We start from the raw sequence: 15,992 nt of genomic DNA, 5'->3' as shown, positions 1-15,992 counted from the left end.
GCATCATTTGCTGAATGTCTAGGTCATGTATGATGACATGCAAATACACTAAGCCAGATTTGCTGGAAGTCACCATAAGGCCTGAAACACTAGAAATTCTGCTTTCACTGACTGAGTTAAGTGAATGAATAGTTGGCTTGTGGGTGACTAGGCATGCCCTTGTTGCCATGGGCAATGATCTGATTCAGTGTGAGTTATTTGATCATGAAAGCCCTGAGAGACAAGCGTTGCATGTCTGAAAGCTGGTATAAAAGTTGCTGTTTATTCTGTGCTGTCACCAGAGCAACTGGCCCTGGTCCTTTATTGCTGCTGAGGTGGGGGTGGGGGGTGCTGTCACAGATTTCAATGCTGCTGTCATACTGCAATAGACTTTAGAATCCAAACTCTAAACTGTTGCACATGCCCAGAGGATGCTCTCTGACCCTTCACAGAATTGCATTTTTTCTTGGCCATTCTTTTCAGGCAAGTACTGTAGAGATTTGGAATCTGCAATTCTGACACCGTGTGCAGATTCCTGCTTTACTTCTGCTGGCAAGGTGACACATTCTCAACCACTCCCCTCCCTGACTCCTCTGACTGACTTGTAACCACTCATTGCCACAGTCTCACTTACATTATCTAATTCCTCCAGGTGATAGTATCTGAGCTGCTTCTGTAGGAGTGAGAAAGCAGGTGATTCAGGGTGTGATATTGTGGAGATTGGGGCAGCACCACATAAAATAAATAAAAACGCTTCTTTAATATCTGATGACAGGTAGAACAAATATTGGTGCAACAAGGTCTGACTAATTGATAAGCTGCTTTGCCTCACAGAAAGAACAACAGAATGAACTTATATTTTATGTAGCAGTTTCATAGCTGATGTAGTGTTTTGAAGTGCAGTCATTGCTGTAATGTAAGCAACAAAATTGTGCAGAGCAAGATTCTACGACAGGCAATGGTAAATTATAAGATTTTCTGTTTTGACTGATGTTGATTGAGGGATAAATATTAGCCCTTACAATGGGGGAATTCCTCTGCTCTTCAAAATTAATATCCCATCTTGCAAGCAGTAGCACTCAGGGGGTCTGGGTGGCGTCACTTCACAGCAGGCAGTCAGTGCTATGTGCTTTACTTCAGAGCCTGCTTGCTGTGTTTTGATGAGGGAGGCTCGGCTGAGTGAGTACCTCCTCCCATTCAGGCAGGTTTTTGCAAAAGATCTCCACTAACCAGGCCTCCAGCTCTTCCAGCTGTGGCACTAGTTCCCTCTTGTCTAAGCTTGCCTGGTCTAGCTTGGGACTGGGTCATTACACAATCAGGGAAGGTCCCTGGAACTTCCTCCTGCAGCTGTACAGTTTCTCTTTTTTCACTTGGCTAGTCTAGAATTATATGGGATGCTACCACCTTACTGCCAGCCAATTCATCCCCAAATAGGAAATCTATTCCTGCTACTGGCAGTTCAGAGATAATTCCTACAGTCATTGGACCTGAGACAAGGTCGCACTGTAGGTGGACCCAATGGAGGGTACAGGCATATATCCTGCTCCCACTCCACGGATCAGTCCCTTGGCTGTCAGGGAGGACTTGGGGGGGCGGGGGGGATGCGGGGAAGGCTTAGGTTATTCTCCAACATCAAAGACTGAGTGGCCTCTGTGTCCTGGAGCAGGACAACAGGCTCACTTGCAACCTGGGAAGGGTACGGAGGCACTGTTCGTGGGAAGATAAAACTCCAGTAGCTCTTGGGGATTTTGTTCAGCTCGGCCACACACAGGGCAATACTCTCAGAGAGACTAGTTTCTGTAGTAAGGCTCCCTGCCTGATTTGCTGCACCACTTACCTGGGTATCCTTCTTGAGACTACTCTTGTGGAGCCCAACAAGTCTCATGGGCTTCCCTTTTAGTTTCCAGCATTCAGGTCTTGAGTGTCCTATTTTGTTACATTGGGAACACCCCAGTTCTGGGTGTTCTGCTTCCGGGCTTGGGGAGGACTTCTCGCACCCTCATTTGTAACTTCTTTCCTGGATGTAGACCCCTTCCTATCCAGTTCTCCTGTCGTATCTTTCCAATAGTTTTGGGGGTGGTTTGGAAAGGGTCTCCCTGAGTTGTCAGGCTTATGGGTGAGGTCAAAGCTATCTGCTGTGACTGTTGCATCCTGGGATATGAGGACTTTTTGCCCCTCTACCTGCATTCTAAGATTGAAGGGTAGGCAGTTTTTAAATCCTCTAGCAATATCAGTTCTTCTAACCTAGTGTTTTAACTGTTGGAACTCTAGGTGGGTCTGCATGGGTTTCATTTGAACATTCTGGAATCACTGGCTATATGCCTCCGGGACTAACTCATAAGCACTAAGGTGGCAGCCTTGGTCTGTTCATAACTAGCGGATATTTCAGGAGTCGGCATAGAATAGGCATCTTGGGCCTTCCCTGTCAACTGACCTTGTTTCTTAAGGACCCAAATTCCTGGTGGACATGGTAGCTGTCCTGCTACCTTCTCAAAAGTGGCAAAAAGGATTCCCAATATCCTCTTCAAATTTGAGAACGAACCTAATGTATTTGAAGACTTCAAAATTTAGTTCTGGGATCGGGAGATTTCGATAGTTACCAGGTAGAAAGAGGTTTTTCCTAGAAGCTTCCATCTGTCTGATCTCTCTCTCTTTCTGAGTCTGTAACTTCATTTCCAATTTTTGGCCTTTCCCTTTCTCTCTCCTGAAACTCTAGCCATATTTTAAGCTTTTTCAGCTTGATTTTGACTACAGGAAGTTGGTCACATTCAGGTTCTAACTCCTCTTCTACCTGTTCCGGTTGTGGACTAAGGCCTAAATGCTCAACCAGCATCTTGAATAACTCAGTTCTTTTTATCTTACTGGGTAGTTTTGATTCTATCTTTCTAGCTACAGCCATGATCTGTTCTGTGCTTAGGGATGCATGTGTTTTGCCAGTTAAGTCTCCTTGTTCTGCAAACATCTGTGCATTGAAATGTGCCATTTTGCTCTCATGTTAGGGCAAGGGAATTTGCTGTGGTAATTTAACTCCTTTAAAGATTGTTTCAGCTACTAAACTTTCTCTCTTGGCTTCCAGTTGTTTCCTCTTAATATCAGATTCAGCTCGTTACTTAAGTTTGAACTTTGGTCAAATTTTGGCTCATTTGTAATAGATTCTATCAAAGGCAAGCCCCCAGTTTCTGTTATGAACATGGGAGAGAGATAAACTGAACTTCTTTATTTTTCCCGCTGTCTGCCCATAAGCAGAGATGTTTTAATTTTTGAAATAGACTGTGGCGTGTTTCCCCAAAGCCTCTGTTTGTGAGGTCAATATTAAAGTGATTTGCAACAAACTCTCTGTAGGGTTAAATCAGAAGTATTGTCTATTCATACATTCAAACCTAGGGGATGGTCTTTGCAACTACATGCACACACACAAGCACACAGGAAGAAGATAGGAAAGAAAATTTTACAACTAGAAATAACTTAAAACACAAACAAGCAAAGATATGGATATTAATTCATGTAAATGTCAGAGACCAGAATGTCAGAGTCCGGTGAGGGCTCCTTCATGTAGGAGTTAAAGTTCAGGCGGGTTCAGGTAGCTGAAAGCAGGAGTTGCCAAATTCCTTCAAAGTTGGTGATCATACAGCAAAATGAGGTTGGTATACAGAGACTTAGTCTGCTCTACAGGTGATGTCAGGAATCTCCCAGAGAACCAGGCTTCGAGGAAGTTTAGACTTGAGGCAGGCTTTGTTGTCAGCCTGGAGTCCTGCTTTGGTGTTGACAGGTTTGGAGTCCAGGAATGTAACACTAAAACTTTCCAAAGGCCAGAGGAGCTTGATATTGCCCATTAACAAGGCAGTTTCAGGTTAACAATCAGGTTCTATGTCACTGGTCAAAATCCATTGTTCACCTTAGGAGATGGGTGGTGGCTATTAGCACCTCCGCAGGTATATCAAGTTTCAATAGCTCTCATTCTCTTTGTTATAAGCCCAGGCTCAGGAGACAGACTGTCTGCTGCTTCCTTGTTTCAATGATTATAATGGGTCCACACAATGATAGGTGTGAGATTCCACAGGGATGAGGGTTGAGCTTTGTCCTCTAATTGCTGTTGGAAGTTTCCGGAACTGTAGCCAACTTGTAAATCATGTGACCTGTAGCAGCCATGTTTTTGGTCCTGCAAAGTCCATTTTTCAATAAGCAGAAAGTAAGGTTTATTTAAACAGTTTATGATCTCTTTCATGTCTTATGGACATGATGTTACACATTCCACCTGCATCATGCTCTGTCCCACCAAACTCGCTATCTCCCACTGCTAAGGCAGTTGCCTTAATGGCCTAGTCCTGTAGATTGCTTCCTCCAGCCCCTTACTCTTCATGGGCATTGTGTCCTAATTTCTCCTGTACAAAATTGAGTGTATTAGGCTTTGTCTAAAATTTAAGGCATTTCTCTCAGGTGGAGTTACAGAGCTGCTGATATCACATTGTTAAAGTGAAGAAAGAAATTTCAAGAGCTGCATGCTTTGAGGAGGGATAGGAACACATATTGTAAGACAAGGGAGAACAGCTGGCATATTGCCTTGCTTGCTTGCGTGGAGGCTTAAAGAAGTTGTTCAAGATGAGGGCAAGTTCAGTTAGGGACAGGAAGGTGATTCAGAATGGGGCCATGTTAGATCATTATTTAGGGAAGAAATGATATTCTGGTGAAGTACTACAGTGTAGCGGAGCTGTACATCCATGCAAAAAAAAAAGATGATTGTTTATCAGGTTCTCTTGTCTTTAACCTTAAGGGTTCATGTGAAGAGTGATAAGTGTATGTGTAGAGACCAGAGAAGGGAGAAGTATAGAGTTGCGAGAGAGGAAATAAGTTCAGTGGCACAGGAACTGGCTGAAACAATTGGGATATTTTAATCTAATTCGCTTGGGAGAAATGACAGCATCAGATTTGGTGCCATTTTTACACTTTGCCCAATTTTACTTTCCATTCTGGGTTATGTATGGGAGAGCCAAATCTTGTTCAGTTTGCTGTGAATTTCTAGAAATCAAGTCAGTGAGTTAATTTCCCACCTGTGGCAGAATGAGGATGCAGCAATTTTAACTACTGGGCCCTGTTAACATGCCACTGGCCAATTGTGCAGAGGAAGTGACTGTTGGCCTGTGTAAATTAGTTGGCCAAGGGTTGCCTGCTGCCAGCTTGCACTAGGGAAAAGGTGGGGAGGCCAGGGCAGAGGAGGTCTAAGCTTTCTTGGTAGGGCTCACAAGAGCAGTTCTACTCCTACTGGCCCATAACGGCAAGTACAAAAAGCACTTACCTTGAATGGCTGCTTCTGATTCACATGCACTTCTGATAGGCTTCACCTAGTGGGAAAGTTGCAATGGATTCCATGCATGAGCTAGTCAAAATTAATTGCAGTTGGGCCCTATAGTGTCATAAGATTCCAATCTGCATATTTCAAGAAGAACCCCGAAAACCCCAGGCAAATTTCAAAATGCTTGCTTGCATTCTTTGTTGTAAAATATGGTTTGTTACATTAGTTTTACAGGCCGGCATGTAGGGTCAACATTTTTTTTCTCGAAGGCTCTTTCTGAGATTTTCTTGAGGGCCACTTTCTGATTTTTGGGGCTACTTTTTGGTTTGAAGGAGCTACTTGAAAGTAAAGCAGATCTAAAGATTTAAGTTGGGCACCAAACTGGTCTCAAAGCAGGACTTTGCAAACTCATCTATGCCTCCACTAAAGGATACTAAAGAAATGAGAGGCTCCGTGCTGGGCAGGTGGCCAAGAATCCAAAAACAATTAAACAGTTTTCCCTCATTCACTACTCCCCCCCAATGCCAGCCACCCCCTCAACCCTCCCCATCTGCTGGAGCTTAGAAGATTGAGAGGCAACTTGATTGAAACATATAAGATCCTGAGGGGACTTGACAGGATAGATGTGGAGACGCTGTTTCCTCTTGTGGGAGAATCTAGAAATAGGGATCACTGTTTAAAAATAAGGGCTTGCCCATTTAAAATGGAGATGAGGAGAAACTTTTTCTCTGAGGGTCGTGAGTCTTTGGAGCTCTCTTCCTGAAAAGGCAGTGGAAGCAGAGTCTTTGAATTTCTTGACGGCAAAGGTAGATAGATTTTTGGTAAGCAAGGGGGAGATAGGTTACTGAGGGTAGGTGGGATGCAGATTTGAGGTTACTATCAGATCAGCCGTGATCTTATTAAGTGGTGGAGCAGGCTCGAGGGGCCAAATGGCCTACTCCTTCTCCTTGTTTGTATGTTCACCCCCCCCCCCATTGTCCTCCAGTGGCTGATATTAAAGCAAACTGAAGCCTGGAAAGTTGGCTTCTGTGTGTCAGCTGGACTCCTAGCTTCTTCTATGCATCAAAAATTTGTTTGAAAAAAACTCACACGACAACCTAAAAAAAACTTATACAGACATATCTATAGCAGAAACATTTAAAGAAAAACCTGAGGTCAACAAAAAAAAATTGGATTTCCTCCACAGTAGTTTTTTTCTCTCCATCCCAGATCTCTCTATTTTAAACGTTATTCACAAAATAATGTATATATAATCCATATAATTAATATAAAAGAGGAAGAAAGCCTTTGGAAAGGTTTAACTCTTTACTTATTGTTTGGTTATTGTTGTTCCAGCAGTAGTTTGTAAATGTGAAAGCCAGGACCAGGATGAGGGTTTTAGAAAGAAAAATAAAAATATTAAGAAAAAGTGTTGGGAAATCATATACATAAATAAATAAAATAAGCTGTAAATATGAAAGTGAGCAATGTTTTCTCTCTTGCCCTGAGAGGTCTCTTTCTCTCTGAATCCCCCCTCTCCAGACTCAGTGGGCTGGATTTTACTGTCAACGTGTGGGGGCAGGGCTCACTTGCAGGTCAGGCAAAACTCCCGACGTCACCGCGTCCCATTTAAATTTTCAGGAAGGGAGGGGCGCAGCAAAATCAGCTGCGCGCCCACCGATCTGTCAATGGCAATTAAAGTAATTACTGGTTAGTAATTACAAGGTTGGGCGGGCAGGCCAGGAGCCCCGGCGCAAACTAGAAAAAGCATGAAACCTCATTCATGGGCAGGATGAGGTTTCATGTAGGGTTTTTAAAAATTTAATAAAGTTTTCTTGGAAATTATGAACATGTCCCAACTCATGTGACATTGTCACATGAGGAGACATGTTAGGGAAATTTTATTTTTCTATTTTGAGCTTTTTCACATTTAGAGCTAATCTCCCTGAGACTGCACTTAGCCCCAGGGAGATCAGTGCGTTCTTTCGCGCGTATACGCAAAAGAGAACACTCTCGATTTTAGGAATTCCCTCCCCCGCCCGCACAGGGAGCGCATAGCGCTTGCCTGCGGACGTCACGCTGGGTGGGCATTAATTGGTCCGCCCACACAAAATGGCGCTCCTCCTCCGATTGGGGGCATCAGTTGGAAGGACGCCTGCCGAGTGTCTCTGTCTCTCCCTCCTCTTTGTCTCTCTATATAGATCCCTCTCTCCCCTCCCCACCATCTCATATTTCCTCTCTCTCCCAGATGGAGCTGGAGCCATTTTACCTGCATTAGTGTGCTGCCACCCTGGCCTCCCCCTCTCGGATTGCAGTGCCGAGATCCCAGTTCTGTTCTTTTCTTTTTCATTTACACTGGAATAGTTGGGTTGTTGTAACTGGGAGAAGGTTGGGGAGGGGATAGTTAATCATAAATAACTTTTTAAAAAGACCACCGTAGTGCATCCTCCTTGCCAGCTTCTTCTTGAAACAGCTCCCTCCCCACTCAATACAAAACGCACAACTCTAAAAGGCTTTTAAAAAATAAATGATTCCAAAGAGAGGAAACAAGTGTCAACTATCCATTGACTCCCAAGTCCTGAGGTTCTGCTTTGAAGAGAATTGTTTCTGTGTCTTCTTGCTCTTCAACTCTGGTAAATTTTTTTAACTCACCTGTCTCTCCCATGCTGCTGCTCTGGCTCCCCCAATCACATATCCCCCCACCTGTCTTCGCTGCTCCTCCAATAATTGGTAGTGGGCGGTATAGTTGGCTGGATGGGGGGGAGGGCGGGTGGGGGGGGACGTTCTTACGCCCAATCTTCTGATCGAAAGCTCATTGATTATGCATCAGCAAGCTGCTTGCCAAATTGCGTGGCGGGCCAGGCACTGATTTGACCGTGGTGCCATATTTAAGCAGTGCCCAAACACCTATTCTGCTGTCTGGTGTAACCCAACCAAATGTCTGGCAGGAGAAGCAAGCCATGACTCTCCGGTGACTCTCCTCCAGGCTGTCTGCAAAGTTGAGATGCCCCCTTTCCGAGGGATGGAAGCAGGAGGGCATCCAACCTGACCTCACTGCCCTGGGAGGGGTCGCCAGAGAGGTCAGTGCCCATGGCACACAAAAAAGAAATGCCCTGCAATGCAGAAAGAGAATGAATGATCTCATCTGCTCCTACAGGGTAAGTCTACCCTCTACTCACTCTAGACTCACTCTCGTAAGGGCATCAGGGACTCTAAGGGTCACAGTCTACAGGAATCTCAAACAGTATTAGAAGAAGGGGCACCTGCACTGAATGTCTCACACAGACTTTAACATTACCACTATCTCATGTATCATCCTGCACAAACAACATCTTCTGCCCTTACTCAGTACACACAGCAGTCATGCACGTTTCCCAACTTCTCTTCCACCTATTCTCATCATATTCCATTCCACCTGTTTTCATGCAGGCAAAGTAGCCCACAACAGAGGGAGAGATCCCAGACTGGTGGAGGAAGCCCTGAGATCCAGGAGCTGACTCCCTTCGAGGAGGAGGCAAACGAGTTGGCAGGGGAAGACAGGGGTCCCTCCTGTGGCAAAGGTGAGATCAGCTTCCCCAGCAACCCTGTATGGATGAACCTTCCATAAGTTGGACACATCATGACCTTCATAGAGTTAAATGTAATGTTGGATTCTGCCTACTCGGGAACTAAATTTATCTTCTCTCTATTCCAGATACCAGCAGGAGCAAGCTGAGACGCACCTCCAGCCAGCCCCTCAGCCCCAGCCCCCTGTCCACCTCAGATTATGATGCTGAGGACTCAGTAGATGTGGAGCAGTCACTGAATTCACCTGCATCCACCAGTGCAGAAAAACACACCTCAATCTAGATTAGGCTCAGGTTCACTATCTGGAGAACACTTCATGGACATGCCTCCCCAGCAGTCAGAGGCAGTGACAGCCCAGTCTCTGGCACTAGGAGGACTCCCAGAGAACAGGCCCCCTGCTGAACCTGATTCAGATGATGAGCATCTGCAGTCAGCTATTGCACACATGTTGGAGATGCAAAGACTGGCATGGGAACATCAGAAGGAGTTGTCAGAGGCAGTCACCAGACTAGATCAAAGGATGGAGGAGTCCACTCGCGTTCTTACAGATATCATGGCTCTGACATGTAAGCACCTTGTGGACTCCATGGAGTAGTGGCTACCTTGGAGACCACAGTCCAGCAGTTTCTGTTGGATTTGTGCTTGGACCTGCACACTATCACTCTAGGCATAGGTAGGATCCATGAATGGCCAGGCAAGAGGGGACGGAGTACCTCGACTTCCCTCCAGGTGCCCCTTCTCCTAAAGGAGTCAGGAGGGGCCCTTGCACACCCAAAGGATGGAGGAGTGCCTGCTGGACACCCTGGGCTATCCGCCCAGTACACTCTCGCCATTCATAATTCCCTCAGTTTATGACCCTATCGGCTCCTATTGCTCAGGCCAAGGAGGGTGCACCTGCCCCACAGCAGGAGATCTAAAGCAGGCTAGGGCCCTTCAGGCCCTGAGCCTCCAGACAATGTCTGCCAAAGTCATCTCAGACAGCAGAGCAGAGCACTCAGTAGGCTGCCTCCATCTCTGTTGCAGATGTCAAGTCTGCACCCAGGCGTAGTGGTAGGATGTGTAAAGTTAAGAAATTATGAATGCACACCAGTGCTCATTCACTGTATATATAATGCACCTTTGTGAATACAATTTGATTTTAGGACCCAACGTCTCAGGATGTAAACACCTCTTGCATATGATTCCATGTGCCGTCTTATTTCCAGGATGATCTAAACTCTCACTCCTCAATTGTCTGCCTTTGTGCCCCTCAGATTCACGTTTGTATAGCAAAGTCATGTTAGTCACTCACCCCTTGTGCCATCTAAGTGAGATGTGTCAAGCCAGGGCCTGGAAGCGCATGCAGATAGAGAAATGGTCTTTTAAGTCTTGCAACACATGATTGAATTATGTGTGCTCCTGTTTTAGAGGGTGACATCTAATGTTGTGGCATCAGCACTGTGCTGTGTTCCTGGTGAGTGTGAAAGCACATGTCTTGAATGCATTATGTTCACTAAAACCAAGTCCAATTTGCAATAGCTACTGAAAGTGTGAAGTACTCATGGCAAAGACTGCACAATGTGCAGCTGGCTCAATTTGCATGGTGATGTGCTGCCATTCACATCGCACAGGCGCCACATGCAGCAGTAGCTGCAGACCTTTCCAATGCTGATCCCTTTGTTATCCTGGAGGGTTACTGATCCCAGGCTGAAAGATGAGCTTGCTTGAGATGTCAGTGTTTGGAAAGGACTTCCCGATCACTTCCATGCCTCCAAGGGACAGGAGAAATGTGAACTTGTCACCTTGTGTGAACCTTACTCCTCCTGGAAACTAGTGGCAATCAGCATGTCACAGGCACATCTTCCACGTCGTGCCACTGCGATGGCATCCTCACATGGAATGTCTTCATCCTGGCCCTCTTCAGGTTCCAGCCCTTCCAACTCCTCCTTGTGCAAGGAAATCTATGTCTCCTCCATGTCTCCCACTGGCAAGGATTTCCCCTTTGAAGCATCAGGTTGTGCAGTGCACAGAACACCACAATGATGCAGGGCACCCTCTGTGGAGAGTGCTATAGAGCCCCACCTGAACAGCCCAAACAACAGAAGTGCATCTTCAGATTGCCATTGGTTTGCTTTATGATGGACCTTGTCACAGAATGTGTTGCATTGTATCTCTCCTCCAAGGCACTTTGAGGACAATGCATGGGTGTCATAAGCCAAGTCTTCTGTGGGTGCCCTTTATCAAATGCTGCAGGCCCTTGAAGATTTGTGGCACCTGAGACTAACTCAGGCTGTAGGAATCATGAGAACTTCCAGTGAACCTGGAACACACATGCATGATCTTGTTCCAATGATTGCAGACCAAATGCATGTTGAGTGAGTGGAACCTTTTCCTGTTGATGGAGATCACGGAGCTCTTAAAGCAACATGTTTGCAATCTATGGCACCCTGCACTTGTGGTAAGCCAGAGATCACCGCAAGTTCCAGAAATCTAGTGACCTGGCTGGCTTCATCCATGGTGAAATGGATGTAATGATGTGCCTTATTGTAAAGGGTATCCGTAACTTACCTTATACGTTTATGCGTGGATGAATGAGAGATGGCGCATAGGCCCCCAGTGGATCCCTAGAACAAGTCGCTTGCAAAAAAATTGTTGCGGTGGTCTCCTTTACAGCAACTAGCAAGGAATGGCCTCCCAATCCATGCCGCATCAGATCCTCCCTAAGAATGTGGTAGACGTAAGCCGCCACATTCCTTGACAAACAAAGGCGTCTGCAGCACTCTCTCTCACTCATCTTCAAATATGAGAGGTGTCTTTGGTAGACTCTTGATCGCGCCAGTCGCCTCTGTAGGATGGGTCTCACCTCCTCAGCCTCTGGGTCTTCCTAGGGCCCCCATGGACGATGCATCCCAGGCCGAGGCTCTTCTCTAAGCCCTACCAGACAGTGATGGGCTCTTATTCTTCTCCTTATTCTGAACACAGCCATCAAGGAGGCAGCTTTGTCCTCAGCTCTATTCTGCACTCCTCCTTCTTCCTGTGGACAGATAGATTAAACACATGAATGCAGCTTACCCTGCAGTGATCAACCTCCCACTCCAAGGCAGAATTCCAATGTGAAGCCCTTGGGCTGCGCTCATTAAATATGTGCCATTCCTAGTTCCACCCTTGCAGCTGAGATGCTAACTCAAGGATCATAGGTGCCTAATAATCCCTCCAGCAAGTTGACAGCACAATCACAGATAGGATTGGAGAGGGTTGAGCACAGCCATGTGATTGCAGCCTCAATCAAGGTTGCCTTATTTGGATTTGAATACAGCCTTTCCTTCCACATCTTGAATGTTTGGAAGCCTTGTGCCCTGTAAGGCATGTCGATCCCACAGTGCAATGCACAAGGTCGCATTGAGCATCTTGCATATTTTTATCCATTCACGGGATGTGGGCTTCGCTAGCTGGGCCAGCATTTATTACCCATCCCTAGTTGCCTTTGAGAAGATGGTGGTGAGCTGCCTTCTTGAACCGCTGCAGTCCATGTGGTGTAAGTACACCCACAGTGCTGTTAGGAAGGGAGTTCCAGGATTTTGAACCAGCGACAGTGAAGGAATGGCGATATATTCCCAAATCAGAATGGTGAGTGACTTGGATGGGAACTTCCAGGTAGTGGTGGTCCCATCTATCTGCTGCCCTTGTCCTTCTAGGTGGTAGTGGTAATGGGTTTGGAAGGTGCTGTCTAAGAAACCTTGGTGAATTCCTGCAGTGCATCTTGGAGATGGTACACACTGCTGTTACTGTGCGTTGGTGGTGGAGGGAGTGAATGTTTGTGGATGTGGTGCGAATCAAGCGGATTGCTTTGTCCTGGACAGTGTCCAGCTTCTTCAGTGTTGCAGGAGCTGCACTCATCCAGGCAAGTGGTCACTCCCCTGACTTGTGCCTTGTGGATAGTGGACAGGCTTTGGGAACCAGGAGGCGAATTATTCGTTGCACGATTCCTAGCCTCTGACCTGCTTTTGTAGCCATAGTATTTGTATGGCTAGTCCAGTTCAGTTTCTGGACAATGGTAACCCCCAGGATGTTGGTAGTGGGGGATTCAGTGATGGTAATGCCATTGAACATCAAGGGGCGATGGTTGAATTTTCTCTTGTTGGGGATGGTCGTTGCCTGACACTTGTGTGGCACGAATGTTACTTGCCACTTGTCAGCCCAAGCCTGGATATTGTTCAGGTCTTGATGCATTTGGACAAGGACTGCTTCAGTATCTGAGGAGTTGCGAATGGTGCTGAACATTGTGCAATCACCGGTGAACATCCCCACTTCTGACGTTACAATGGAAGGAAGGTCATTGATGAAGCAGCTGAAGATGGTTGGGCCTATGACACTACCCTGAGGAAAACCTGCAGTTATGTCCTGGAGCTGAGATGTCTGACCTCCAACAACCACAACCATCTTCCTTTGCACTAGGTATGACTCCAATCAACGGAAAGTTTTCCCGATTCCCATTGACTCCAGTTTTGCTGGGACTCCTTGATGCCACACTCGGTTAAATGCTGCCTTGATGTAAAGGGCAGTCACTCTCACCTCACCTCGGGAGTTCAGCTCATTTGTCCATGTTTGAACTAAGGCTGTAATGAGGTCAGGAGTTGAGTGGTCCTGGCAGAACCCAAACTGGGCATCAGTGAGCAGGTTATTCCTAAGCAAGTGCTGCTTGATAGCACTGTTGATGACCCCTTTCATTACTTTACTGATGATAGGGAGTAGGTTGATGGGGCGGTAATTGGCCAGATTGGATTTGTCTTGCTTTTTGTGTACAGGATATACCTGGGCAGTTTTCCACATAGCTGGGTAGATGCCAGTTTTGTAGCTGTACTGGACCAGCTTGGCTGGGGCGCAGCAAGTTCTGGAGCACAAGCCTTCAGTACTATTGCCGGAATGTTGTCAGGGCCCATTGCCTTTGCAGTATCCAGTGCCTTCAACCGTTTCTTGATATCACGTGGAGTGAATCAAATTGGCTGAAGACTGGCATCTGTGATGCTGGGGACCTCTGGAGGAGGCCGAGATGGATCATCCACTCGGCACTTCTGGCTGAAGATTGTTGCGGATGCTTCAGCCTTATCTTTTGCACTGCTGTGCTGGGCTCCTCCATCATTGAGGATGAGGATATTTGTGGAACCATCTCCTCCAGTGAGTTGTTTAATTGTCCACCGCCATTCACGACTGGGTGTGGCAGGACTGCAGAGCTTAGATCTAATCTGTTGGTCGTGGGCTCACTTAGCTCCATGTATCACTTGCTGCTTATGCTGTTTGGCACGCAAGTAGACCTGTGTTACAGCTTCACCAGGTTGACTCATTTTTAGGCATGCCTGGTGCTGCTCCTGGCATGCCCTCCTGCACTCTTCATTGAACCAGGGTTAATCCCCTGGTTTGATGGTAATGGTAGAGTGCGGCATGTGCCAGGCCATGAGGTTACAGATTGTGTGATTGTGTTTTGAGTACAATTCTGCTGCTGCTGATGGCCCACAGTGTGAAATTGTGGTCGTGGCCTGATCGTGGGCAGCGGTTGGCTTCCGAACTGCTCCCGCTCACCTCCGCCGAGCCTGCCCGACGAGTGCGAAATTCTGCGCCCCAAGCCCTAGTATGTTATCATGTCAAAGTGCACCATGAGTTGGGGTTCCTGATTCACTAAGTTTTCAATTCAGTCTTCTTTACTTTTTTCAGCTGAGCCTTGATCTGAATATCTTTATTTGGAAAAAATTAGGGAGCCCTTTGAATGGCCCCAGGAGTCCAGCCATTGATTCCTCCCACGCAGTCTCTGACTCCTCCCCTGACAATTTTATTTTAAGGGTCTTTTTAACTGCATCATTCCAATGGGCACTCCTTGTGCATGAGTCCCATTGCGCAGACAAGCCTTCGCGCTCCCTGGACTAGGACCATGACGTGTGGCATGCATAGCTGTAGCATGGCCCGCATAGCCCCAAGACTGGTTTTAATTTTTCAACCCGACAATTATTCCACAGAGCCCCAGGACTGCCTTTAATCTCTCACCCTGACAATATGGCCTCAGCCCCAGAACTAAACAACTGACTGACACTTACCCTCCTGGTTCCTTCAAACCACCCCCTCCCCAAGTCATGAACCTGTCTGCACTCCCTCCCTCTCATGCTCTAATAACGCCCCCCCCATCCCCCCGTCATGAGTCGGTGTGCACCCTCTCCCTCTTGTACAATACTACCCCCACCTAATTGCCCCATGGGTCTGTGTCTATCCCTTCCATGTCGGACTGCAGCTCCCCAACCTCCAGTCATACTTCTGCACGTTCCCTCTCCTGTTCCTCGTAACTCCACACGCTCCCAGTCATTCCTTTGCCTGCCATCAAATCACTCCCTCCCTTGGTCATCTGAAATCCCCAGCCCTGCCAGCCCATCTCACCCTGGTATCATCCAAGAGAGCAGCTTTGCCAGCAGTCAGGAGTCAGAATAGCGACAAAAGAGGCAGCAGTGCCGTTGCAGGTAGGCTTACAATGTTACACACACCCACGAAGACGCAAGTGAAGTGAAGGTGAGCAGGTGCAGACCAGTTATATCCGGTCATAAACCGGACCGGTCTAATTACCGGCTGACTTGACACTAAACTGAGAGGGAGAACGTGATTCCGGCAAGTTGTGATTTTAATGAGTATTCGTGACATGCTAATGCTTGCGAATAGGGTTCCTGACATAGAGCAGTGGGAAAGTCGACCCGCCATTAGGCTGCCATGAAAGAGGGGAAAATTCCAATTTATTTTCCTGCCAGGGAATATCTGACTTTCGGCCTAACCTCCAATTTTGTGTTCCTGCCTGCCACGATTTCTGCCATTGACAGGAGCGGGAAAATTTCGCGCATAGGACGGAATTTTCCCAGATTTGCACATTTTACCCGCCGGCCGCAACGGTGGGTTTTCACACCATATCGTTCCAAATCTGCCACATTATTTATGCACTCCCAGGAAACACGCCATTTCCATGGTGAACAGCCACTCATTTGCCCGCCTGCCATCACCCCACTGCTGCATCACACCAGGCTCCAAATTTAAAGTCCAGCCGCAAGCACAAATCTCAGGGTTTCCAGACCACCACGGCTGCATGGAAGACATGGCCCTGAATCTGTAGAAGACTGCAGACCCTAGGTTCAGTGACGTGTCCCTTGAGTGCCTTTTGGGTGCTGTAGAG

This window comes from Carcharodon carcharias, chromosome 3 (genome assembly GCF_017639515.1).
Source record: "Carcharodon carcharias isolate sCarCar2 chromosome 3, sCarCar2.pri, whole genome shotgun sequence".
NCBI lineage: Eukaryota > Metazoa > Chordata > Chondrichthyes > Lamniformes > Lamnidae > Carcharodon > Carcharodon carcharias.
This window is presented reverse-complemented; position numbering follows the sequence as displayed.